The sequence below is a fragment of the Aquarana catesbeiana genome, linkage group LG03, assembly GCF_042186555.1.
Source record: "Aquarana catesbeiana isolate 2022-GZ linkage group LG03, ASM4218655v1, whole genome shotgun sequence".
In the NCBI taxonomy this organism is placed as follows: domain Eukaryota; kingdom Metazoa; phylum Chordata; class Amphibia; order Anura; family Ranidae; genus Aquarana; species Aquarana catesbeiana.
Genome location: NC_133326.1, coordinates 742,363,556 through 742,391,394, shown reverse-complemented (window position 1 = coordinate 742,391,394; position 27,839 = coordinate 742,363,556). Strand labels below are relative to the sequence as shown.

The following is a 27,839-nucleotide window of genomic DNA, read 5'->3' as shown; positions in this document are numbered from 1 at the left end:
AGTGGTGATCCCTACTAAGGAAGAGGTTCCTGCCTTTCAGCCAAGACATTACCCTGACCACCATTCGAGTGGTGAACGCCTATTAGACCTTCCTGTTAGTTCAGGGGTCCCTTTAACAAGGTGAGCGGTTTGACTGACAAGAGGGGGAGCACGGATTTAAGAGCACTTTGGATTTGCATGAAGCACTCTGCACCACCGTTGATACTTATGGTTCATTCACGGACATTTAATATTGATTTATAATCTAGCGCTGCACTATTTTTTGTATTATAGTACAAATGCATACAATACAATTGCATATGCAAACATTTTTTTTATGTATTTCAATAAACCTTGTTGATACCATTGTGTTGCCTTTATGTGCATTTAAAAAAAAAAGTACAGCTTGCTGCATTTTGTGTGATTCCATCAAAACAATCAAATCCACAAACAATTTAATAGGCTTAACGTCTCATCCGATCAATTTCCATAGGATTTGATTAAACTGAGTCGATCAGTCAGGGCAGAATATTATCATTTTCAATCAGTCAGCAGCACTGAGAAACACTATATTACCAAAAGTATTGGGACGCCTGCCTTCACACACACATGAACTTTAATGACATCCCAGTCTAATGCTGGCCATACACTATACAGAAAATCGGCCGAACCCATTTTCGAAAAACGAACGTTCGACCGTGACCGCAAACGATCGTGCCATCTTATAATGACCGATAAATTGTTCAGTGGACATGAATAAATAATTTTTTGTTCGTTTTTTTTACATATACCTAGTGCAGACAGTTCGGACGGGAAACACATTAACCTTGCAATTTATCGTACGTTCGGCAGAAATTTACCAAACATCCCGTTCGTTTTTTTACCACAAAAACGTCACAAACGATTATCGATTTGTGCCCATTAACTTGCCGAAAAATGAACAAAGTGTCTATACGAACGATTTTTCGGCCGATTTTTCGTATAGTGTATGGCCAGCATAAGTCCGTAGGGTTCAATATGGAGTTGGCTCCACCCTTTGCAGTTATAACAGCTTCAACTCTTCTGGGAAGGCCGTCCACAAGGTTTATGCCGCGTACACACGGCCGGACTTTCTGGGAAACTAGGTTTAGGAGTGTGTCTATAGGAATGTTTGACCATTCTTCCAGAAGAGTGTTTTTGAGGTCAGGCACTGATGTTGGATGAGAAGGCCCGATTCGCAGTCTCTGCTCTAATTCATCCCAAAGGTGTTCTATTGGGTTGAGGTCAGGACTCTGTGCAGGCAAGTCAGGTTCATCTACCCCAAACTTGTTCATCCATCATCCATGTCTTTATGGACCTTGCTTTGTGCACTGATCCAAATCATTTGGTGGAGAGTTATTATGATGTGTAGTGGGGGCTGGTGTTTTTTTTTTTTTTTTTAGGTGGGAAACAGCTACCCCCCTCTGGTCGGCTGGTGGCTCCACTCCCTGTTCCCAATTGATTGGGTCACCCTCCCCCCTGGGAGTCTTGCAGCCAGTCATCCAGCCCCGCACTTACCCCATGTAGGTTGCGGGCAGCGCCCCTATGGGTGACGGGCAGTGGGTGGGCGTCTGCCCCTCCTCTGCATCATGGTGGCTTCCACCATGCGTATTCTGCCTCCTCCGCCTAAGCAACCAAAAGGATCACCTGTCCTTTCAGCCAATCGGGTGACGGGTCTCAGGACCCACTTTCTGATTGGCTGGGTGGAGGATCAGTGTGAGAATAGTGAATATTTAATCGCTATTGTCACACAACTGGGTGGGCTCGGAGCGCAGTGCTCTTTACCACGAGCCCACCCTTCTTTTGAACCCTTTTAGAGCCTTTCCAACCCCATTGGAATCCATGCGTCTGGTGCCCTGCATGTAGATTAGGGGGCTGGACACATGGATAGGGCGGCGGCACCCGTGCGCCCTTAATGGACAGGCTGCCACTGATGAGATAGTGATGGTGTTTGCACTGTGTGAATAAGAGATAAAAGGAAGGGGAGTGCTGCAAAAAGATGCCAGTGATATGTGGAAACTGAAAAAATATGAAAAAAAAACAAAAATCATATACATGTTGTCACCAAATAATCCTCGTTATAAGAAATCCTAGTACATCCAATAATGGCTAGTGCAGTGTATTAATACAAAATGAACATGTGTGAAACATATAAAAAATATATACCAATCATAGGCCACATAGAGCGGAGTGGATGCTCTCATTTTTTAAAAAGGAGCATAGGCGTCAATCCATGAACACCAAGTTAATATGTCCTTTATATGGAATCCGCTCCCCGGTGTTGTCAGATATAGACTCAATGGATATTTATGTAAATATATAGAGAGAACACTCATAATCCCGTACAGTAGGTGACCGCGATATTGTGTCAATCTCGCCGCTTTTCTCGACGAGATTTGACACCTACGAGCCCCATCGCGGGAGCCAGCGCCGAGATAGCGATGAGCGACAGGCAGTGCTGACAGCTGTCTGGTATGAATCCTGAGGGGGAACACCGCACCAAATTTTAAATGAAAAAAATGGCGTGGGTTCCCCCCAGGGGCATACCAGGCCCTTAGGTCTGGTATGGATTGTAAGAGGAACCCCCCCTACGCCGAAAAATCTGCGTGGGGTCCCCCCAAATTCCATACCAGACCTTTATCTGAGCACGCAGCCCGACCCTTCAGGAAAGGGGGTGGGGACGAGCGAGCGCCCCCCCCTCCTGAACCGTACCAGGCCGCATGCCCTTAACATGGGGGGGTTGGTGTCCTAGGGGAGGGGGGCGCCCTGCGGGCCCCCCCCACCCCAAAGCACCTTGCCCCCATGTTGATGAGGACAAGGGCCTCTTCCTGACAACCGTGGCCATTGGTTGTCGGGGTCTGTGGGCGGGGGGCTTATCGGAATCCGGGAGCCCCCTTTAATAAGGGGGCCACCAGATCCTGGCCCCCCACACTATGTGAATGAGTATGGGGTACATGGTACCCCTACCCATTCACCTAGGGAAAAAAAAGTGTCAATAAAAAAACACACAGTACACAGGTTTTAAAAGTAATTTATTAGGCAGCTCCGGGGGGGGGTCTCTTCCGACTTCGGGAGTCTTCTTCCGACTTCTTCTCCCGGTGTTCCGCCTCTTCTCCCGGGCCCCTCCGCTATCTTCTTCCAGCTCTCTTGCTAGCGGGGGGCCCGGTCTGTTGCCGCTGTCCGGTTCTTCTCCCATATCTTCTGCCGGACTCCCCCGCTATCTTCTTCCAGCTCTATTACTAGCGGGGGGGCGGTCTGCTGCGCTGTCTTGTCCCCTCTTCTCTTCTTCTTCTGATGTTGACATGACGCTCTCTCCTGCTGAAATGGTGTGTCCGAGCTGCGGAGTCATTTATATAGACGGTGACCCCGCACCCTTGTGACGTCACATTCACAGCATGCGCAGGGACTCTGGGGTCATAAGGGGGCATGACCCCAGAGTCCCTGCGCATGCTGTGAATGTGACGTCACAAGGGTGCGGGGTCACCGTCTATATAAATGGCTCCGCAGCTCAAACACACCATTCCAGCAGGAGAGAGCGTCATGTCAACATCAAAAGAAGAGAAGAAGCAGAAGAGAAGAGGGGACAAGACAGCGCAGCAGACCGTCCCCCCGCTAGCAATAGAGCTGGAAGGAGATAGCGGGGGAGTCCGGCAGAAGATATGGAAGAAGAACCGGACAGCGGCAGCAGACCGGGCCCCCGCTAGCAAGAGAGCTGGAAGAAGATAGCGGAGGGGCCCGGGAGAAGAAGAGATCAAACACCGGGAGAAGAAGTCGGAAGAAGACCCCCGAAGCTGCCTAATAAATTACTTTTAAAACCTATGTAGTGTGTTTTTTTTGTTGACTCTTTTTTTTTCCTAGGTGAATGGGTAGGGGTACCACATACCCCATGCTCATTCACATAGGGTGGGGGGCTGGGATCTGGGGGCCCCCTTATTAAAGGGGGTCCGGATTCCGATAAGCCCCCCGCCCGCAGACCCCGACAACCAATGACCAGGGTTGTTGGGAAGAGGCCCTTGTATCATCAACATGCGGGCAAGGTGCTTTGGGGTGCCCCTCCCCCAGGGCACCAAACCCCCCATGTTGAGGGCATGCGGCCTGGTACGGTTTAGGAGGGGGGCGCTCGTCCCCACCCCCTTTCCTGACCGACCGGGCTGCGTGCTCGGATAAGGGTCTGGTATGGATTTTGGGGGGGACCCCCACGCCGATTTTTCGGCGTAGGGGGTTCCCCTTACAATCCATACCAGACCTAAGGGCCTGGTATGCCCCTGGGGGGGAACCCACGCCATTTTTTTCATTTAAAATTTGGCGTTCCCCCTCAGAATTCATACCAGAAAGCTGTCAGCACTGCCTGTCGCTCATCGCGAAAGGAACAAAAGTTTTCCTTTCCCGATGAGTGAGCCAGCTCCGGATGCACAGTACCCTGTCACTGAGAACCAGCGCAATGGGATCGCTCTGGAAACACAATCTCACAGTCAAGTACTGTATGTGGAAGAGATTTATTGATTTCTGTGACCAGTATATGCTGTACACATTACAGCAGTGAGGTCAGCTGCTTGCAGACACAGAGGTGTCATCACTGAAGATTGTATTTTGGACACCTGTGTTTCCTGGTGGTGGGATTGATCGATTTTTGCCCTACATGGATTTCTTCCATTATACCATATTACTATATGAACTTTCTGCTACTTTTATATATTTTATCAATATTTTGTCTGGGATTAATTACTGTGTGTATTTACATGAGCATCCACTTAACTCTATGTGGCATATGATTTGGTATATATTTTTTATGTTTCACACGTGTTCATTTTTTTATTGTATTATTACACTGCACTAGTCATTATTGGATGTACTAGGATTTCTTATAACGAGGATTATTTGGTGACAACATGTATATGATTTTTGTTTTTCTTTCACATTTTTTCAGTTTCTACATATCACTGGCATCTTTTTGCAGCACTCCCCTTCCTTTCATCTCTTATTCACACAGTGCAAACACCATCACTATCTCATCTATTTATTTTTCTGTTTGGATCAGACTTACAGGTTTTTGCAGCAGTGCCCCTTAGATTAGGTTTTCAGACAGTGCTGGAGTCATTTACACACACAGGCTGCCACTGATGGGGTGGTGTTGTTTTTCAGGGGTTAGGGTTGGCCCCTCAGGGGTTAGGGTTGGCCCATCAGGGGTTAGGGTTGGCCCCTTAGTTCCAGTGAAGTGAACTCTTAAGGCGTCAGCATACCAAGACATTTTGGACATTTTCATGCTCCCAACTTCGTGGGAACAGTTTGGGGACGGCCCCTTCCTGTTCCAACATGACTGCCCACCAGTGCACAAAGCAAGGTCCATAAAGACATGGGTGTGCAAGTTTGGGGTGGATGAACCTGATTGGCCTGCACAGAGTCCTGACCTCAACTCGACAGAACATCTTTGGGATGAATTAGAGCGGAGACTTCAAGCCAGGCCTTCTCGTCCAACATCAGTGCCTGACCTCACAAATGCTCTTCTGGAAGAATGGTCAAACATTCCCATAGACACACTCCTAATGCCGTGTACACATTACTGGACTTTACGGCATACTTGGTTTGGCAGACCGGAGTCCGCCGCACATTCCGATCGTGTGTAGGCTCCCGCTGACTTTTTTCCCAAAAGTCCGCAGGACCTAGAAATGAAAAATGTTTCAAATCTTTCCGTCGTAAGTCCGCTGGACTCAGTTCCTGATGGAGAGCCCATTCGTCTGCATGCTGGTCCGACGGACCAGATACGACGCAGGGGCAGGGTACTGCATTTTGCACTCGCTGCAATAGGAAAAAACTATTTTCCTATTGCGGCAAGCACGGGGCATACCAGGCCCTTAGGTCTGGTATGGATTTTAAGGGGAACCCCCTATGCCAAAAAAATCAGCATGGGGGTCCCCCCAAAATCCATGCCAGACCCTTATCCGAGTACGCAGCCTGGCCGGTCAGGAAAGCGGGAGTGAGCACCCCCCCTCCTGAACCATACCAGGCCACATGCCCTTAACATGGGGGGGTGCTTTGGGGGAGGGGTGCCCTGCGCCCCCCCCACCCTAAAGTACCTTGTCCTCATGTTAATGAGGACAAGGGCCTCTTCCCGACAACCCTGGCTGTTGGTTGTCGGAGTCTGCGGGTGGGGGGCTTATCAGAATCTGGGAGCCCCCTTTAATAAGAGGGCCCCCAGATCCCGGCCACCCACCCTATGTGAATGTGTATGGGGTATATGGTACCCCTACCCATTCACCTGGGGGAAAAAGTGTCAATAAAAAAAAGCACACGACACAGGTAAGTAATTTATTAGACAGCTCCGGGGGTCTTTTTGCGACTTCGGGGTTCTTCTTCCGACTTCGGGGGTCTCTCCGGTTCTTCTCCGCTGTCTCCGGCCTCTTCTCCCGTTGTTTTACCTTTTCTCTGCACTCTCCAGGTCTTCTGCCGGGCTTCTCCGCTATCTTCTGCTCTTTTGCCGTTCTTTTGCTAGCGGCGGCCCAGTCTCCTGCCTTCTGCCTTCTTGTCTTCCTCCCTCTTCTCTTCTTGCGATGTTGACACAATGTTCTCTCTGGCTGGAATGCTCTCTGAGCGCTCTGATGTGACTTATATAGGCGGTAACCCTGCCCCCTTATGCCGTCACAGTCCCTGGGCATGCTGGGACTGTAACGGCATAAGGGGGCGGGGTCACCGGGTGATGTTGACCACGCCCCCCCTAAAACGTCACAGTCCAGCATGCCCAGAGACTGTGACGGCATAAGGGGGCGGGGTCACCGCCTATATAAGTCACATCAGAGCACTCAGAGAGCATACCAGCCGGAGAGAGCATCGTGTCAACATCTCAAGAAGAGAAGAGGGAGGAAGAAAAGAAGGCAGAAGTCCGGGCCCCTGCTAGCAAAACAGTGTCAAAAAGAGCAGAAGATAGCGGAGGAGTCTGGCAGAAGACCCGGAGAGCGCGGAGAACAACCGGAGAGACCCCCGGAGCCGGAAGAAGACCCCCGGAGCTGTCTAATAAATTACTCTTAAAACCTGTGTAATGTTTTTTTTATTGACACTTTTTCCCTAGGTGAATGGGTAGGGGGCCGGGATCTGGGGGCCCCCCTTATTAGAGGGGGCTCCCAGATTCCAATAAGCCCCCTGCCCACAGACCCCGACAGCCAATGGCCAGGGTTGTCGGGAAGAGGCCCTTGTCCTCATCAACATGGGGACAAGGTGCTTTGGGGAGGGGGGGCCACAGAGTGTGCAGGATTCCCCCTTACATCCGAGTGTGCAGCATCCCCCCTTACATCAGAGTGTGCAGGATTCCCCCTTACATCAGAGTGTGCAGGATTCCCCCTTACATCAGAGTGGGCAGTATTCCCCCTTACATCAGAGTGTGCAGCATTCCCCCTTACATCAGAGTGTGCAGGATTCCCCCTTACATCAGAGTGTGCAGTATTCCCCCTTACATCAGAGTGTGCAGTATTCCCCCTTACATCAGAGTGTGCAGTATTCCCCCTTACATAAGAGTGTGCAGGGTTCGCCCTTACATCAGAGTGTGCAGGATTCCCCCTTACATCAGAGTGTACAGGATTCCCCCTTACATCAGAGTGTGCAGGATTCCCCCTTACATCAGAGTGTGCAGGATTTCCCCTTACATCAGAGTGTGCAGTATTCCCCCTCACATCAGAGTGTGCAGGATTCCCCCTTACATCAGAGTGTACAGGATTCCCCCTTACATCAGAGTGTGCAGTATTCCCCCCTTACATCAGAGTGTGCAGGATCCCCCCTTACATAAGCGTGTGCAGGATTCCCCCTTGCATTGAAATGAAACTCTTATGTAAAGGGGAATGCTGCAAATCATGATCCAAGAGGAACTCTGATGTGGGGGGGCTCTGGTGATCAGGGACCACCTTATATCAGAGTCCACTTTGTTCTCTTTACATCAGGGTCCGCAAATTGAGTTCCCCCATGCGACTTAAGGGGGAATCCTGCAAACTCTGATGTAAAGGGGAACACCAGAAACTCTGATGTTGTGGGCACTCTGGTGACCAGAGCCCACTTTCCGTGAATACACTAAGGTAAGGGGGGTTTACTAATACAGGGGGGAACCTTTATATCAGTGCCCCCTTACATCCGTGACTACCCCTCAGATTGGCCTGGCAGCGATGTCACTGACCTCCCCTCAGGTGCACCGTGCAGGGCTCAGTCAAAAGGCTCCAGCTTGGTGGCTCTGGGTTTTATCCTACAGGAGACGGTCAGAGACTGCAGGCAGGATACATAAGACTGTCAGAGACTGCAGGCAGGATACAGGAGACGGTCAGAGACTGCAGACATGCTACAAGAGATGGTCAGAGACTGCGAACATGCTACAGGAGACGGTTAGAGACTGTGGATATACTACAGGAGAGGGTCAGAGACTGCGAACATGCAACAGGAGACGGTCAGAGACTGCGGACATGCAACAGGAGAGGGTCAGAGACTGCGGACATGCAACAGGAAAGGGTCAGAGACTGCGGATATGCTACAGGAGATGGTCAGAGACTGCAGACATGCTACAGGAGACGGTCAGAGACTGCAGATAGGATACAGGAGACGGTCAGAGATTGCAGACATGCTACTGGAGATGGTCAGAGACTGCAGACAGGATAAAGGGGATGGTCAGAGACTGCAGACAGGATACAGGAGACGGTCAGAGACTGAAGACATGCTACAGGAGGCGGTCAGAGACTGAAGACATACTACAGGAGACGGTCAGAGACTGCAGGCAGGATACAGGAGATGGTCAGAGACTGCAGACATGATACAGGAGGCGGTCAGAGACTGAAGACATGCAACAGGAGGCGGTCAGAGACTGAAGACATGCAAAAGGAGAGGGTCAGAGACTGCGGACATGCAACAGGAAAGGGTCAGAGACTGCGGATATGCTACAGGAGATGGTCAGAGACTGCAGACATGCTACAGGAGACGGTCAGAGACTGCAGATAGGATACAGGAGACGGTCAGAGACTGCAGACATGCTACTGGAGATGGTCAGAGACTGCAGACAGGATAAAGGGGATGGTCAGAGACTGCAGACAGGATACAGGAGACGGTCAGAGACTGAAGACATGCTACAGGAGGCGGTCAGAGACTGAAGACATGCTACAGGAGGCGGTCAGAGACTGAAGACATACTACAGGAGACGGTCAGAGACTGCAGGCAGGATACAGGAGATGGTCAGAGACTGCAGACATGATACAGGAGGCGGTCAGAGACTGAAGACATGCAACAGGAGGCGGTCAGAGACTGAAGACATGCAAAAGGAGGCGGTCAGAGGCTGCAGACATGCTACAGGAGATGGTCAAAGACTGCAGACATAGTACAGGAGACAGTCAGAGACTGCGGACATGATACAGGAGGCGGTCAGAGACTGCAGACATAGTACAGGAGACCAAATGTGCTTACTACTTACTCAGATAAAAATATATGAATAAACACCTCAAGACCATCAAGCACAATACATAATCAATGATATTATGACCATACAGTACAAACACAATATACAGCAGCACTTTTCATCAGAAAATATCAGACAAATCATATTGCTGCTGCTGCCTCCCCTCTCCTGGCATGCTGGGATTTGTAGTGCCCCTGACACGAGGTGGTAACTCTGGAGAGGACTGAGGAGGCTGTGCCTGGACTGGTGAGCACTGCAGGTAATAGGTAGAGATTGGGGAGAAAACGTCCTCTCTTTAGAAGCAGATCTGACACACAAAAAACGATGTACTGTACACAAGCCTGCTACACAGCCCATCCTCTGCCCCCCTCCTGCCCACTAAGATAAGGCAAAGACAGGACTGCATTTAGCTAATAGCTAGCTTACCCTCTGCTAGGCTGAAGTCCGTCCGGCTCCCCTGCAGGCTCACTCCTCTCCTCTCCCTCCCAGAATCAAATAAGGTGCGTTGTGGAGGGAAGGGGGAGGGTACAAGACAAGTGGCAGCAGTCACATAATGATCATTGGGATGTTTGGAGACTCTCGCCAATGCTTTGGGACTGCACATGCGCAGTTCCGAAACGGGACCGTCATTTTAATTGGCAAGATTTTTTTTTTACGGCTTTTCACGGACATGAAAAAATAGCCCCATTTTTATGGGCGGTTGGCAACACTGACACAGGGGTTCCACAATTACTACACAGTCTGCAGGATTCCCCCTTACATCAGAGTCTGCAGGATTCCCCCTTACATCAGAGTCTGCAGGATTCCCCCTTACATCAGAGTGTGCAGGATTCCACCTTACATCAGAGTTTGCAGTATTCCCCCTTACATCAGAGTGTGCAGGATTCCCCCTTACATCAGAGTGTGCAGGATCCCCCTTACATCAGAGTTTGCAGGATTCCCCCTTACATCAGGGTGTGCAGGTTTCCACCTTACATCAGAGTGTGCAGGGTTCCCCCTTACATCGGAGTGTGCAGGATTCCCCCTTACATCAGAGTGTGCAGTATTCCCCCTTACATCAGGGTGTTCAGGATTCCCCCTTACATCAGAGTGTGCAGGATTCCCCCTTACATCAGAGTGTGCAGTATTCCCCCTTACATCAAAGTGTGCAGTATTCCCCCTTACATCAGAGTGTGCAGGATTCCCCCTTACATCAGAGTGTGCAGTATCCCCCCTTACATCAGGGTGTGCAGGATTCCCCCTTACATCAGAGTGTGCAGGATTCCCCCTTACATCAGAGTGTGCAGGATTCCCCCTTACATCAGAGTGTGCAGGATCCCCCCTTACATCAGAGTGTGCAGTATTCCCCCTTACATCAGAGTGTGCAGTATTCCCCCTTACATCAGAGTGTGCAGAATTCCTCCCTTACATCAGAGTGTGCAGAATTCCCCCCTTACATCAGAGTGTGCAGGATCCCCCCTTACATCAGAGTGTGCAGGATCCCCCCTTACATAAGCATGTGCAGGATTCCCCCTTGCATTGAAATGAAACTCTTATGTAAAGGGGAATGCTGCAAATAATGATCCAAGGGGGAACTCTGATGTGGGGGGAGCTCTGGTGACCAGAGACCACCTTATATCAGAGTCCACTTTGTTCTCTTTACATCAGGGTCCGCAAATTGAGTTCCCCCATGCGACTTAAGGGGGAATCCTGCAGACTCTGATGTAAAGGGGAACGCCAGGAACTCTGATGTTGTGGGCACTCTGGTGACCAGAGCCCACTTTCCGTGAATACACTAAGGTAAGGGGGGTTTACTAATATAGGGGGGAACCTTTATATCAGTGCCCCCTTACATCCGTGACTCCCCCTCTGATTGGCCTGGCAGCGCTGTCACTGACCTCCCCTCAGGTGCACCGTTAAGGGCTCAGTCAAAAGGCTCCAGCTTGGTGGCTCTGGGTTTTATCCTACAGGAGACGGTCAGAGACTGCAGGCAGGATACATGAGACTGTCAGAGACTGCAGGCAGGATACAGGAGACGGTCAGAGACTGCAGGCAGGATACAGGAGACGGTAAGAGACTGCGGACATGCTACAGGAGACGGTTAGAGACTGTGGATATACTACAGGAGAGGGTCACAGACTGCGAACATGCTACAGGAGACGGTCAGAGACTGCAGATGGGATACAGGGAATGGTCAGAGACTGCAGACAGGATACAGCAGACAGTCAGAGACTGAAGACATGCTACAGGAGACGGTCAGAGACTGAAGAAATGCTACAGGAGACGGTCACAGACTGAAGACAGGATACAGGAGACGGTCAAAGACTGCAGATAGGGTACAGGAGATGGTCAGAGACTGCAGACATGATACAGGAGGCGGTCAGAAACTGCAGACATGATACAGGAGATGGTCAGAGACTGCAGACATGCTACAGGAGACGATCAGAGACTGCAGACATACTACAGGAGACAGTCAGAGACTGCGGACATACTACAGGAGATGGTCAAAGACTGCAGACATAGTACAGGAGACGGTCAGAGATTGCGGACATACTACAGGAGATGGTCAAAGACTGCAGACATACTACAGGAGGCGGTCAGAGACTGCAGACATGCTACAGGAGATGGTCAGAGACTGCAGACAGGATACAGGGGATGGTCAGAGACTACAGACAGGATACAGGAGACGTTCAGAGACTGCAGACAGGATACAGGAGACGGTCACAGACTGCAGACAGGATACAGGAGACGGTCAGAGACTGCAGATAGGGTACAGGAGACGGTCAGAGACTGCAGGCAGGATACAGAAGATGGTCAGAGACTGCAGACATGATACAGGAGATGGTCAGAGACTGCAGGCAGGATACAGAAGGATACTGCAGGCACGTGATCACCTGCGTCAATAGGTACCTCCTTCTTTAGTTGAAGACAGAGACCAAATGAGCTAGGATAGGATGAAGGTGTGTCACATGGTACCAATCCCTCTGCAGCTGAAAAGAAGTGTAAGCAGAGAAGGGATAGTTATACTAGGTAGCGTCTTCTAAAAGGAGAAGGAAAATCAATACCTATAAACCGCTAATGCAATCAGCACCATTGTGTTGAGCTATTCTAATTCAGCAAACATGATCACATATTATCACTATTTAAAATGGATAGATCTGAAGGACAGAGTATAATAACAAAAATAAAAAAATAAAATGATGATGAAAAAGTGTCCCACCATAAGGAATAAAAATGTATTAATCTAAATAAGACACTTCCCTGCAGCCACCTTTTACAACAAAGCCATCATACAAAAAACAAATCAGTAAATCCCAGATATTTAAATATATAAAAACATAAAGGCCTCCATGATAAAAAATAAACTATCTGTCAGAAATAAAACAGTTCGGATCGAACTCGACATTGAGCCCCTTGGGTACTCCCACACGGGTCTCATACACCCAAAAAGACTTGCGGCGGCTCAATTGTCTTATAAAGTTACCCCCTCTCCAATGGGGTGTAACCTTTTCGACTCCCCAAAATTTCAATTTGGTGGGACTGCGCTTATGACATAATTTAAAATGCTTGGAGACATTATGTGAGTCTAGTCCTTTTTTTAATATTAGTAATGTGTTCTCCAATACGGATATGCAAGGGGCGAGACGTTCTACCCACATATTGTAAGCCGCATTCACATTCCATAATATAAACCACCCCTGGCGTGGAGCATGTGATAAAATCTTTAATCTGATAAGTCTTTTTCGTTGCTGTGGCTGTAAATTCTTTACGTTTTTTGATATTCCCCCTAGCTTGTTTACAGGCTGGGCAACGTCCACATGCAAAAAAACCTGTCAAGAGGTTGAATAACCTATTTTCGGAAGCAAGAGGTGGGTCAATGACCCCCGGGGCTAGCTTATCTCTGAGGGAGGGGGCCCTTTTGTAGACAAACTGGGGACGTTCAGGAAGGACAGGGCCAAGCGTTTTGTCTTGCTTTAAAATGGGCCAATACCTCCGAATGATCTTTTCGAATTTCTTGTATTGGACGTTATAGTCCAAAACAATCCTTATATTCCCTGTATTGTCTTGTTTAATCCTAGGACCATTAGAAACGAGTGTGGTTCTATCCATCTTGCGGACAGTCTCAATATGTTTCGTAATGTCTGATTTATTGTATCCCTTTTGGACAAAACGTGTTGATAGAATTTCAGACTGTACAAGGTACTCCTGTTCATGTGAACAATTCCGCCTAATGCGTACAAATTGTCCCTTGGGAATGTTGCACAACCATTGTAAATGGTGGCAACTGCCAAGGGGGATGTACGCATTACGGTCAGTGGGTTTGAAGTGGTTTCTTAATTCTAACCCGTTGTCTTTTAGATGTATATCAAGATCTAGATACGTGACATGATCGATTCCCACATTCCAGGAGAGGACAATATTTCTATTGTTCTCATCCAATTTTTTCATGAAAATGTCAAGGTTCGATCGGTCACCGTTCCAAATCATAATGATATCATCGATATACCGTTGGTAACAGATGAGTTCAGGGGGTGTGTTCTTGTAGATCACTTCTTCCTCCCAGTGTGCCATAAATAAATTGGCAACACTGGGAGCAAAACGAGCCCCCATTGCCACTCCCCTTGTTTGGAGGAAAAACCGTCTATTGTACCAAAAATAATTTTTGGCTAAACAAAATCTTAAACAATCCAGAATAAAGTTCTTTTGTCTTTTTGTCAGATCAGCTGATCCGAATGCCCACTGTACTGAAGTTAGCGCATCTTCATGGCTAATGATCGTGTAAAGGGAACTAACGTCCGCTGTAATTAGTACACATGAAGATGTGAGTGGGAGAGACTCTAAAATGTGGATAATATGTTTAGTATCTTTTACAAAAGAGCGGGTTTTTATAACCATAGGCTGTAGGAAATGGTCTATATACTGACCCAGTCTCGAGGAGACTGAGTCAATCCCGTTGACTATGGGGCGACCAGGGGGGTGGGTACTGTTTTTATGTATTTTAGGCAAAAAGTAAATGATAGGGGTACGGCAAAAAAAAGGGTCCAAATATGAAGCTTCTTTTAAGCTGAGGACACCAATGTGTTTTCCTCTTGCTATAAGGTAGTGTAACTCCTCTTTGTATTGGAGCATCGGGTCCTTTGTAAGTAAAACATAAGTATTATGATCAGCCAGCATATTTTCCATTTCATTGTTGTAATAAGTTTTACTTAAGACAACCAAACCTCCTCCCTTATCAGCTGGGCGTATAACCAGATCTTTGCGTTTTAACAGGGACTCAATTCCTCTTTTGATATGTAAAGGATCGTTAACTTTCCGGACTTTCAATGCATCCAGATCTTTGTTAACCATATTCCTAAAAACTTCCATATGTTTGTTGTCTCGGTTGGGGGGATTGAAAACAGATTTATTGCGGAGAGTGGAGTGCGTAATTGAAGATTTCTGAATATCAGTTGAATTACGCACTATGGCATTCGAAAGGTGGTATTTCTTGATATTGAGGGTCCTCATAAATTTTTGCAAACTAATGTAAGTTTGGAATTTATTTAAGTTACGGGTAGGGGCATATTTCAGGCCCTTATCTAAAACTTTAATCTCATCCTCAGTTAAGGAAGAGCCACTGAGGTTATAAATACCAGCTCCTACCGGGGTCTGACTCTTTTGAGTTCGCCTTCCTCCTCTCCTTCCTCTCTGTTTTTTCTTTTCCTTACTCCGCTGTCTGGGTATCCCAGGGGCGGACCCATATTCACCCTCCCTCCCGGATTGGGTGGGGCAAAAGGGGTCCCCCTCCCCCTTCCATGTGGGGACCTGTAAAAATCCCCTCCCCTCCTAGGTCCAACATTCTGTAAGGGGGTAAACCTATTCTGGGTAGGGATGGGATTTCTGACATGTTGAAAACCTCTTCCTCTATTGGGGGGAAAGTTCCGAGAATAGTTAGAATACTGGTTATCGTTATAACTCCAATTCTGCCCATTCCCAGGATAAGAAGTTTCTTGATGATAAATAACATCATTTGTATGTGGAGGGTTCCAGGGATACTGTCTATAGGGTGATTCATAAACCTCCCTCCCTGGCCCCCTTACTTTCTTATTCTTACCTCTTTTGTTGTGTACAGGTCTAAATTGATTGGAATTGGCAGGGGTGGCATGATTATTGTATTCAAACTGCTCACAATTACCACCATCATTCTCTTGAGTAAGAAAAGGAGTATGGGGGGCTCTCTATTAGTCGGTACTGTTTGTGAGGGAACTGTTAATGAGTCACCTGGTTTGGTTTGCCATTTATAAATATTCCCTTTCCCGAAATCCTCAAAATCTCTTAGATATTTCTTTTTCTTTTTATTTTGGGTCTCATAATCCCATTTAACTAGTTTATTTTTTAACTCAGCTGCAAGTCTAATAAACTCATCAGATTCCTTATGGGACTCAATAGAGCTTTTGAGTTCAGTGATCTGAGTTTCCAGTAGAGTCATCTTACGTCGTTTACGTACTAGGAGAAACTCGATCAGCTCAAGACCCTTACCGGTAAAAAACATTTCCCATTCTTTCATCGAATGCTCATCCATGAGGCCATTGTTGGGATGTACTTCCCATCTAAGTCTCCTCGGGATTAACTTGGCTGTGAGGTATTGTTCAAATGAGACAATGTCCCACCATGTTTTGATTTTTTTCTCAAATAAATAACCGAGTTTTCTAAAACCCGTGGACAGGGCATTAGATTCTTCAGAATTATGGTTACTGGTAAAGATCTCTCCTAATTTAATTTCTCTTTTTTCAATATATTGAAAGATATCCATAGTTAATGCTGCTAGACCGAAATATATTAACCAAACAGTAAATTTACAAAGAGACAAACAGTCAGCGCAAAAACCCTCAGATAAAACGAAGCTGCTGAACACTAAAGGCAAATATATAAATCCTTTCACGTGGTATAATACAAAAAATAGTGCAGCGCTAGATTATAAATCAATATTAAATGTCCGTGAATGAACCATAAGTATCAACGGTGGTGCAGAGTGCTTCATGCAAATCCAAAGTGCTCTTAAATCCGTGCTCCCCCTCTTGTCAGTCAAACCGCTCACCTTGTTAAAAGGACCCCTGAACTAACAGGAAGGTCTAATAGGCGTTCACCACTCGAATGGTGGTCAGGGTAATGTCTTGGCTGAAAGGCAGGAACCTCTTCCTTAGTAGGGATCACCACTTATCTTTTCGGTATGCATGGAATGAACAAAGAAAATACATAGTGCTCTCTGTATAATTTTTAAAAACGATTCCTTTATTAAAAGACAGGTACTCACAAAATTAGCACTATGGCCAGTGCTAGGCTAAAAAGCGCATGGTAATTACAGATGACAGTCTAAGATGGCTGCAGGGGCGTCTAAACCAGGATGTAACCAATCCGCACGCGTATCGTCCGGAGGACTTCCTCAGCGGTCTGTGGATCCTTAGGTATAGTCAGTATTAAATATACAGGCCCCCTGTTTAAATCATCTGTTATTAATTACTCCCGAGTGATCGTAAGGCGGGTTATGGGGATGGTGCGTTCGCGTCATAGGTTATCCTAACACGCCCCCACCATGTCCAATAACCAATTGGAGTTGTTGGATCCCCTTCCTGTTTACCCAGGAAGGGGAAGTGAGTACAGAGGGGTAGCCTTGCGGTCTGGCGTCGTGACATCACGACGCCGATCGCTATGGAAACCACTATCAACAATGCACCTCCTTACACTTCCTACTCCTGAGTTGAGCGTTCTGATTGGATGAGCGCCACTCGGGAGTAATTAATAACAGATGATTTAAACAGGGGGCCTGTATATTTAATACTGACTATACCTAAGGATCCACAGACCGCTGAGGAAGTCCTCTGGATGATACGCGTGCGGATTGGTTACATCCTGGTTTAGACGCCCCTGCAGCCATCTTAGACTGTCATCTGTAATTACCATGCGCTTTTTAGCCTAGCACTGGCCATAGTGCTAATTTTGTGAGTACCTGTCTTTTAATAAAGGAATCGTTTTTAAAAATTATACAGAGAGCACTATGTATTTTCTTTGTTCATTCCATGCATACCGAAAAGATAAGTGGTGATCCCTACTAAGGAAGAGGTTCCTGCCTTTCAGCCAAGACATTACCCTGACCACCATTCGAGTGGTGAACGCCTATTAGACCTTCCTGTTAGTTCAGGGGTCCTTTTAACAAGGTGAGCGGTTTGACTGACAAGAGGGGGAGCACGGATTTAAGAGCACTTTGGATTTGCATGAAGCACTCTGCACCACCGTTGATACTTATGGTTCATTCACGGACATTTAATATTGATTTATAATCTAGCGCTGCACTATTTTTTGTATTATAGTACAAATGCATACAATACAATTGCATATGCAAACATTTTTTTTATGTATTTCAATAAACCTTGTTGATACCATTGTGTTGCCTTTATGTGCATTTAAAAAAAAAAGTACAGCTTGCTGCATTTTGTGTGATTCCATCAAAACAATCAAATCCACAAACAATTTAATAGGCTTAACGTCTCATCCGATCAATTTCCATAGGATTTGATTAAACTGAGTCGATCAGTCAGGGCAGAATATTATCATTTTCAATCAGTCAGCAGCACTGAGAAACACTATATTACCAAAAGTATTGGGACGCCTGCCTTCACACACACATGAACTTTAATGACATCCCAGTCTAATGCTGGCCATACACTATACAGAAAATCGGCCGAACCCATTTTCGAAAAACGAACGTTCGACCGTGACCGCAAACGATCGTGCCATCTTATAATGACCGATAAATTGTTCAGTGGACATGAATAAATAATTTTTTGTTCGTTTTTTTTACATATACCTAGTGCAGACAGTTCGGACGGGAAACACATTAACCTTGCAATTTATCGTACGTTCGGCAGAAATTTACCAAACATCCCGTTCGTTTTTTTACCACAAAAACGTCACAAACGATTATCGATTTGTGCCCATTAACTTGCCGAAAAATGAACAAAGTGTCTATACGAACGATTTTTCGGCCGATTTTTCGTATAGTGTATGGCCAGCATAAGTCCGTAGGGTTCAATATGGAGTTGGCTCCACCCTTTGCAGTTATAACAGCTTCAACTCTTCTGGGAAGGCCGTCCACAAGGTTTATGCCGCGTACACACGGCCGGACTTTCTGGGAAACTAGGTTTAGGAGTGTGTCTATAGGAATGTTTGACCATTCTTCCAGAAGAGTGTTTTTGAGGTCAGGCACTGATGTTGGATGAGAAGGCCCGATTCGCAGTCTCTGCTCTAATTCATCCCAAAGGTGTTCTATTGGGTTGAGGTCAGGACTCTGTGCAGGCAAGTCAGGTTCATCTACCCCAAACTTGTTCATCCATCATCCATGTCTTTATGGACCTTGCTTTGTGCACTGATCCAAATCATTTGGTGGAGAGTTATTATGATGTGTAGTGGGGGCTGGTGTTTTTTTTTTTTTTTTTTAGGTGGGAAACAGCTACCCCCCTCTGGTCGGCTGGTGGCTCCACTCCCTGTTCCCAATTGATTGGGTCACCCTCCCCCCTGGGAGTCTTGCAGCCAGTCATCCAGCCCCGCACTTACCCCATGTAGGTTGCGGGCAGCGCCCCTATGGGTGACGGGCAGTGGGTGGGCGTCTGCCCCTCCTCTGCATCATGGTGGCTTCCACCATGCGTATTCTGCCTCCTCCGCCTAAGCAACCAAAAGGATCACCTGTCCTTTCAGCCAATCGGGTGACGGGTCTCAGGACCCACTTTCTGATTGGCTGGGTGGAGGATCAGTGTGAGAATAGTGAATATTTAATCGCTATTGTCACACAACTGGGTGGGCTCGGAGCGCAGTGCTCTTTACCACGAGCCCACCCTTCTTTTGAACCCTTTTAGAGCCTTTCCAACCCCATTGGAATCCATGCGTCTGGTGCCCTGCATGTAGATTAGGGGGCTGGACACATGGATAGGGCGGCGGCACCCGTGCGCCCTTAATGGACAGGCTGCCACTGATGAGATAGTGATGGTGTTTGCACTGTGTGAATAAGAGATAAAAGGAAGGGGAGTGCTGCAAAAAGATGCCAGTGATATGTGGAAACTGAAAAAATATGAAAAAAAAACAAAAATCATATACATGTTGTCACCAAATAATCCTCGTTATAAGAAATCCTAGTACATCCAATAATGGCTAGTGCAGTGTATTAATACAAAATGAACATGTGTGAAACATATAAAAAATATATACCAATCATAGGCCACATAGAGCGGAGTGGATGCTCTCATTTTTTAAAAAGGAGCATAGGCGTCAATCCATGAACACCAAGTTAATATGTCCTTTATATGGAATCCGCTCCCCGGTGTTGTCAGATATAGACTCAATGGATATTTATGTAAATATATAGAGAGAACACTCATAATCCCGTACAGTAGGTGACCGCGATATTGTGTCAATCTCGCCGCTTTTCTCGACGAGATTTGACACCTACGAGCCCCATCGCGGGAGCCAGCGCCGAGATAGCGATGAGCGACAGGCAGTGCTGACAGCTGTCTGGTATGAATCCTGAGGGGGAACACCGCACCAAATTTTAAATGAAAAAAATGGCGTGGGTTCCCCCCAGGGGCATACCAGGCCCTTAGGTCTGGTATGGATTGTAAGAGGAACCCCCCCTACGCCGAAAAATCTGCGTGGGGTCCCCCCAAATTCCATACCAGACCTTTATCTGAGCACGCAGCCCGACCCTTCAGGAAAGGGGGTGGGGACGAGCGAGCGCCCCCCCCTCCTGAACCGTACCAGGCCGCATGCCCTTAACATGGGGGGGTTGGTGTCCTAGGGGAGGGGGGCGCCCTGCGGGCCCCCCCCACCCCAAAGCACCTTGCCCCCATGTTGATGAGGACAAGGGCCTCTTCCTGACAACCGTGGCCATTGGTTGTCGGGGTCTGTGGGCGGGGGGCTTATCGGAATCCGGGAGCCCCCTTTAATAAGGGGGCCACCAGATCCTGGCCCCCCACACTATGTGAATGAGTATGGGGTACATGGTACCCCTACCCATTCACCTAGGGAAAAAAAAGTGTCAATAAAAAAACACACAGTACACAGGTTTTAAAAGTAATTTATTAGGCAGCTCCGGGGGGGGGTCTCTTCCGACTTCGGGAGTCTTCTTCCGACTTCTTCTCCCGGTGTTCCGCCTCTTCTCCCGGGCCCCTCCGCTATCTTCTTCCAGCTCTCTTGCTAGCGGGGGGCCCGGTCTGTTGCCGCTGTCCGGTTCTTCTCCCATATCTTCTGCCGGACTCCCCCGCTATCTTCTTCCAGCTCTATTACTAGCGGGGGGGCGGTCTGCTGCGCTGTCTTGTCCCCTCTTCTCTTCTTCTTCTGATGTTGACATGACGCTCTCTCCTGCTGAAATGGTGTGTCCGAGCTGCGGAGTCATTTATATAGACGGTGACCCCGCACCCTTGTGACGTCACATTCACAGCATGCGCAGGGACTCTGGGGTCATAAGGGGGCATGACCCCAGAGTCCCTGCGCATGCTGTGAATGTGACGTCACAAGGGTGCGGGGTCACCGTCTATATAAATGGCTCCGCAGCTCAAACACACCATTCCAGCAGGAGAGAGCGTCATGTCAACATCAAAAGAAGAGAAGAAGCAGAAGAGAAGAGGGGACAAGACAGCGCAGCAGACCGTCCCCCCGCTAGCAATAGAGCTGGAAGGAGATAGCGGGGGAGTCCGGCAGAAGATATGGAAGAAGAACCGGACAGCGGCAGCAGACCGGGCCCCCGCTAGCAAGAGAGCTGGAAGAAGATAGCGGAGGGGCCCGGGAGAAGAAGAGATCAAACACCGGGAGAAGAAGTCGGAAGAAGACCCCCGAAGCTGCCTAATAAATTACTTTTAAAACCTATGTAGTGTGTTTTTTTTGTTGACTCTTTTTTTTTCCTAGGTGAATGGGTAGGGGTACCACATACCCCATGCTCATTCACATAGGGTGGGGGGCTGGGATCTGGGGGCCCCCTTATTAAAGGGGGTCCGGATTCCGATAAGCCCCCCGCCCGCAGACCCCGACAACCAATGACCAGGGTTGTTGGGAAGAGGCCCTTGTATCATCAACATGCGGGCAAGGTGCTTTGGGGTGCCCCTCCCCCAGGGCACCAAACCCCCCATGTTGAGGGCATGCGGCCTGGTACGGTTTAGGAGGGGGGCGCTCGTCCCCACCCCCTTTCCTGACCGGCCGGGCTGCGTGCTCGGATAAGGGTCTGGTATGGATTTTGGGGGGACCCCCACGCCGATTTTTCGGCGTAGGGGGTTCCCCTTACAATCCATACCAGACCTAAGGGCCTGGTATGCCCCTGGGGGGGAACCCACGCCATTTTTTTCATTTAAAATTTGGCGTTCCCCCTCAGAATTCATACCAGAAAGCTGTCAGCACTGCCTGTCGCTCATCGCGAAAGGAACAAAAGTTTTCCTTTCCTGATGAGTGAGCCAGCTCCGGATGCACAGTACCCTGTCACTGAGAACCAGCGCAATGGGATCGCTCTGGAAACACAATCTCACAGTCAAGTACTGTATGTGGAAGAGATTTATTGATTTCTGTGACCAGTATATGCTGTACACATTACAGCAGTGAGGTCAGCTGCTTGCAGACACAGAGGTGTCATCACTGAAGATTGTATTTTGGACACCTGTGTTTCCTGGTGGTGGGATTGATCGATTTTTGCCCTACATGGATTTCTTCCATTATACCATATTACTATATGAACTTTCTGCTACTTTTATATATTTTATCAATATTTTGTCTGGGATTAATTACTGTGTGTATTTACATGAGCATCCACTTAACTCTATGTGGCATATGATTTGGTATATATTTTTTATGTTTCACACGTGTTCATTTTTTTATTGTATTATTACACTGCACTAGTCATTATTGGATGTACTAGGATTTCTTATAACGAGGATTATTTGGTGACAACATGTATATGATTTTTGTTTTTCTTTCACATTTTTTCAGTTTCTACATATCACTGGCATCTTTTTGCAGCACTCCCCTTCCTTTTATCTCTTATTCACACAGTGCAAACACCATCACTATCTCATCTATTTATTTTTCTGTTTGGATCAGACTTACAGGTTTTTGCAGCAGTGCCCCTTAGATTAGGTTTTCAGACAGTGCTGGAGTCATTTACACACACAGGCTGCCACTGATGGGGTGGTGTTGTTTTTCAGGGGTTAGGGTTGGCCCCTCAGGGGTTAGAGTTGGCCCATCAGGGGTTAGGGTTGGCCCCTTAGTTCCAGTGAAGTGAACTCTTAAGGCGTCAGCATACCAAGACATTTTGGACATTTTCATGCTCCCAACTTCGTGGGAACAGTTTGGGGACGGCCCCTTCCTGTTCCAACATGACTGCCCACCAGTGCACAAAGCAAGGTCCATAAAGACATGGGTGTGCAAGTTTGGGGTGGATGAACCTGATTGGCCTGCACAGAGTCCTGACCTCAACTCGACAGAACATCTTTGGGATGAATTAGAGCGGAGACTTCAAGCCAGGCCTTCTCGTCCAACATCAGTGCCTGACCTCACAAATGCTCTTCTGGAAGAATGGTCAAACATTCCCATAGACACACTCCTAATGCCGTGTACACATTACTGGACTTTACGGCATACTTGGTTTGGCAGACCGGAGTCCGCCGCACATTCCGATCGTGTGTAGGCTCCCGCTGACTTTTTTCCCAAAAGTCCGCAGGACCTAGAAATGAAAAATGTTTCAAATCTTTCCGTCGTAAGTCCGCTGGACTCAGTTCCTGATGGAGAGCCCATTCGTCTGCATGCTGGTCCGACGGACCAGATACGACGCAGGGGCAGGGTACTGCATTTTGCACTCGCTGCAATAGGAAAAAACTATTTTCCTATTGCGGCAAGCACGGGGCATACCAGGCCCTTAGGTCTGGTATGGATTTTAAGGGGAACCCCCTATGCCAAAAAAATCAGCATGGGGGTCCCCCCAAAATCCATGCCAGACCCTTATCCGAGTACGCAGCCTGGCCGGTCAGGAAAGCGGGAGTGAGCACCCCCCCTCCTGAACCATACCAGGCCACATGCCCTTAACATGGGGGGGTGCTTTGGGGGAGGGGTGCCCTGCGCCCCCCCCACCCTAAAGTACCTTGTCCTCATGTTAATGAGGACAAGGGCCTCTTCCCGACAACCCTGGCTGTTGGTTGTCGGAGTCTGCGGGTGGGGGGCTTATCAGAATCTGGGAGCCCCCTTTAATAAGAGGGCCCCCAGATCCCGGCCACCCACCCTATGTGAATGTGTATGGGGTATATGGTACCCCTACCCATTCACCTGGGGGAAAAAGTGTCAATAAAAAAAAGCACACGACACAGGTAAGTAATTTATTAGACAGCTCCGGGGGTCTTTTTGCGACTTCGGGGTTCTTCTTCCGACTTCGGGGGTCTCTCCGGTTCTTCTCCGCTGTCTCCGGCCTCTTCTCCCGTTGTTTTACCTTTTCTCTGCACTCTCCAGGTCTTCTGCCGGGCTTCTCCGCTATCTTCTGCTCTTTTGCCGTTCTTTTGCTAGCGGCGGCCCAGTCTCCTGCCTTCTGCCTTCTTGTCTTCCTCCCTCTTCTCTTCTTGCGATGTTGACACAATGTTCTCTCTGGCTGGAATGCTCTCTGAGCGCTCTGATGTGACTTATATAGGCGGTAACCCTGCCCCCTTATGCCGTCACAGTCCCTGGGCATGCTGGGACTGTAACGGCATAAGGGGGCGGGGTCACCGGGTGATGTTGACCACGCCCCCCCTAAAACGTCACAGTCCAGCATGCCCAGAGACTGTGACGGCATAAGGGGGCGGGGTCACCGCCTATATAAGTCACATCAGAGCACTCAGAGAGCATACCAGCCGGAGAGAGCATCGTGTCAACATCTCAAGAAGAGAAGAGGGAGGAAGAAAAGAAGGCAGAAGTCCGGGCCCCTGCTAGCAAAACAGTGTCAAAAAGAGCAGAAGATAGCGGAGGAGTCTGGCAGAAGACCCGGAGAGCGCGGAGAACAACCGGAGAGACCCCCGGAGCCGGAAGAAGACCCCCGGAGCTGTCTAATAAATTACTCTTAAAACCTGTGTAATGTTTTTTTTATTGACACTTTTTCCCTAGGTGAATGGGTAGGGGGCCGGGATCTGGGGGCCCCCCTTATTAGAGGGGGCTCCCAGATTCCAATAAGCCCCCTGCCCACAGACCCCGACAGCCAATGGCCAGGGTTGTCGGGAAGAGGCCCTTGTCCTCATCAACATGGGGACAAGGTGCTTTGGGGAGGGGGGGCCACAGAGTGTGCAGGATTCCCCCTTACATCCGAGTGTGCAGCATCCCCCCTTACATCAGAGTGTGCAGGATTCCCCCTTACATCAGAGTGTGCAGGATTCCCCCTTACATCAGAGTGGGCAGTATTCCCCCTTACATCAGAGTGTGCAGCATTCCCCCTTACATCAGAGTGTGCAGGATTCCCCCTTACATCAGAGTGTGCAGTATTCCCCCTTACATCAGAGTGTGCAGTATTCCCCCTTACATCAGAGTGTGCAGTATTCCCCCTTACATAAGAGTGTGCAGGGTTCGCCCTTACATCAGAGTGTGCAGGATTCCCCCTTACATCAGAGTGTACAGGATTCCCCCTTACATCAGAGTGTGCAGGATTCCCCCTTACATCAGAGTGTGCAGGATTTCCCCTTACATCAGAGTGTGCAGTATTCCCCCTCACATCAGAGTGTGCAGGATTCCCCCTTACATCAGAGTGTACAGGATTCCCCCTTACATCAGAGTGTGCAGTATTCCCCCCTTACATCAGAGTGTGCAGGATCCCCCCTTACATAAGCGTGTGCAGGATTCCCCCTTGCATTGAAATGAAACTCTTATGTAAAGGGGAATGCTGCAAATCATGATCCAAGAGGAACTCTGATGTGGGGGGGCTCTGGTGATCAGGGACCACCTTATATCAGAGTCCACTTTGTTCTCTTTACATCAGGGTCCGCAAATTGAGTTCCCCCATGCGACTTAAGGGGGAATCCTGCAAACTCTGATGTAAAGGGGAACACCAGAAACTCTGATGTTGTGGGCACTCTGGTGACCAGAGCCCACTTTCCGTGAATACACTAAGGTAAGGGGGGTTTACTAATACAGGGGGGAACCTTTATATCAGTGCCCCCTTACATCCGTGACTACCCCTCAGATTGGCCTGGCAGCGATGTCACTGACCTCCCCTCAGGTGCACCGTGCAGGGCTCAGTCAAAAGGCTCCAGCTTGGTGGCTCTGGGTTTTATCCTACAGGAGACGGTCAGAGACTGCAGGCAGGATACATGAGACTGTCAGAGACTGCAGGCAGGATACAGGAGACGGTCAGAGACTGCAGACATGCTACAAGAGATGGTCAGAGACTGCGAACATGCTACAGGAGACGGTTAGAGACTGTGGATATACTACAGGAGAGGGTCAGAGACTGCGAACATGCAACAGGAGACGGTCAGAGACTGCGGACATGCAACAGGAGAGGGTCAGAGACTGCGGACATGCAACAGGAAAGGGTCAGAGACTGCGGATATGCTACAGGAGATGGTCAGAGACTGCAGACATGCTACAGGAGACGGTCAGAGACTGCAGATAGGATACAGGAGACGGTCAGAGACTGCAGACATGCTACTGGAGATGGTCAGAGACTGCAGACAGGATAAAAGGGATGGTCAGAGACTGCAGACAGGATACAGGAGACGGTCAGAGACTGAAGACATACTACAGGAGACGGTCAGAGACTGCAGGCAGGATACAGGAGATGGTCAGAGACTGCAGACATGATACAGGAGGCGGTCAGAGACTGAAGACATACAACAGGAGGCGGTCAGAGACTGAAGACATGCAAAAGGAGGCGGTCAGAGGCTGCAGACATGCTACAGGAGATGGTCAAAGACTGCAGACATAGTACAGGAGACAGTCAGAGACTGCGGACATGATACAGGAGGCGGTCAGAGACTGCAGACATAGTACAGGAGACCAAATGTGTTTACTACTTACTCAGATAAAAATATATGAATAAACACCTCAAGACCAGCAAGCACAATACATAATTAATGATATTATGACCATACAGTACAAACACAATATACAGCAGCACTTTTCATCAGAAAATATCAGACAAATCATATTGCTGCTGCTGCCTCCCCTCTCCTGGCATGCTGGGATTTGTAGTGCCCCTGACACGAGGTGGTAACTCTGGAGAGGACTGAGGAGGCTGTGCCTGGACTGGTGAGCACTGCAGGTAATAGGTAGAGATTGGGGAGAAAACGTCCTCTCTTTAGAAGCAGATCTGACACACAAAAAATGATGTACTGTACACAAGCCTGCTACACAGCCCATCCTCTGCCCCCCTCCTGCCCACTAAGATAAGGCAAAGACAGGACTGCATTTAGCTAATAGCTAGCTTACCCTCTGCTAGGCTGAAGTCCGTCTGGCTCCCCTGCAGGCTCACTCCTCTCCTCTCCCTCCCAGAATCAAATAAGGTGCGTTGTGGAGGGAAGGGGGAGGGTACAAGACAAGTGGCAGCAGTCACATAATGATCATTGGGATGTTTGGAGACTCTCGCCAATGCTTTGGGACTGCACATGCGCAGTTCCGAACCGGGACCGTCATTTTTATTGGCAAGATTTTTTTTTTACGGGTTTTCACGGACATGAAAAACTAGCCCCATTTTTACAGGCGGTTGGCAACACTGACACAGGGGTTCCACCATTACTGTATCTCACACAATACTTCAGCCTTCTTTCTTACTCGCTTGCCACGCGGCTGCTTCAGGCCTCACGCCTAGACCTCGGGTCTGCTCCCCTGACCAACACCAAGGTTTCCTTCAGCCAAGATCTCTCATAGCTTACTCATAATCAGCTCCTTGCTGCGTGGGGGTGGTAATATACTGGTATGGAGGGTGGTAATATCCTGGTATGGGGGTGGTAATATCCTGGTATGGGGGGTGGTAATATCCTGGTATGGGGGGTGGTAATATCCTGGTATGGAGAGTGGTAATATCCTGGTATGGAGGGTGGTAATATCCTGGTATGGGGGTGGTAATATCCTGGTATGGGGGGTGGTAATATCCTGGTATGGAGGGTGGTAATATCCTGGTATGGGGGTGGTAATATCCTGGTATGGGGGGTGGTAATATCCTGGTATGGGGGGTGCTAATATCCTGGTATGGGGGGTGGTAATATCCTGGTATGGGGGTGGTAATATCCTGGTATGGAGGGTGGTAATATCCTGGTATGGGGGTGGTAATATCCTGGTATGGGGGGTGGTAATATCCTGTTATGGGGAAATATCCTGGTATGGAGGGTGGTAATATCCTGGTATGGGGGTGGTAATATCCTGGTATGGGGGGTGGTAATATCCTGTTATGGGGAAATATCCTGGTATTGGGGGGTGGTAATATCCTGTT

The 27,839-nt window shown here is 48.5% G+C and overlaps 2 protein-coding genes across 3 annotated transcripts in view; both read right to left on the bottom strand.

Annotated features, from left to right (window-relative positions):
- LOC141133874 (NACHT, LRR and PYD domains-containing protein 3-like) overlaps positions 1 to 9,891 on the bottom strand; it is a gene marked incomplete in the record, with an annotated part of 735,962 nt that extends 726,071 nt beyond the window's left edge. The window contains 1 exon segment of the mRNA XM_073623461.1: positions 9,845 to 9,891.
- The window catches only part of LOC141133877 (NACHT, LRR and PYD domains-containing protein 3-like), a 225,850-nt gene extending 198,933 nt beyond the window's left edge, over positions 1 to 26,917 (bottom strand). The window contains exon 1 of one of the 2 annotated variants that reach the window (XM_073623471.1): positions 26,840 to 26,917. The gene's annotated coding sequence lies outside the window, so the exon portion shown is untranslated. Of the gene's footprint in view, positions 1 to 9,838; positions 9,929 to 26,839 lie in introns of those variants that run through there. The other variant, XM_073623470.1, reaches the window with a different exon arrangement.
- Between the last annotated feature and the right edge of the window lie 922 nt (positions 26,918 to 27,839).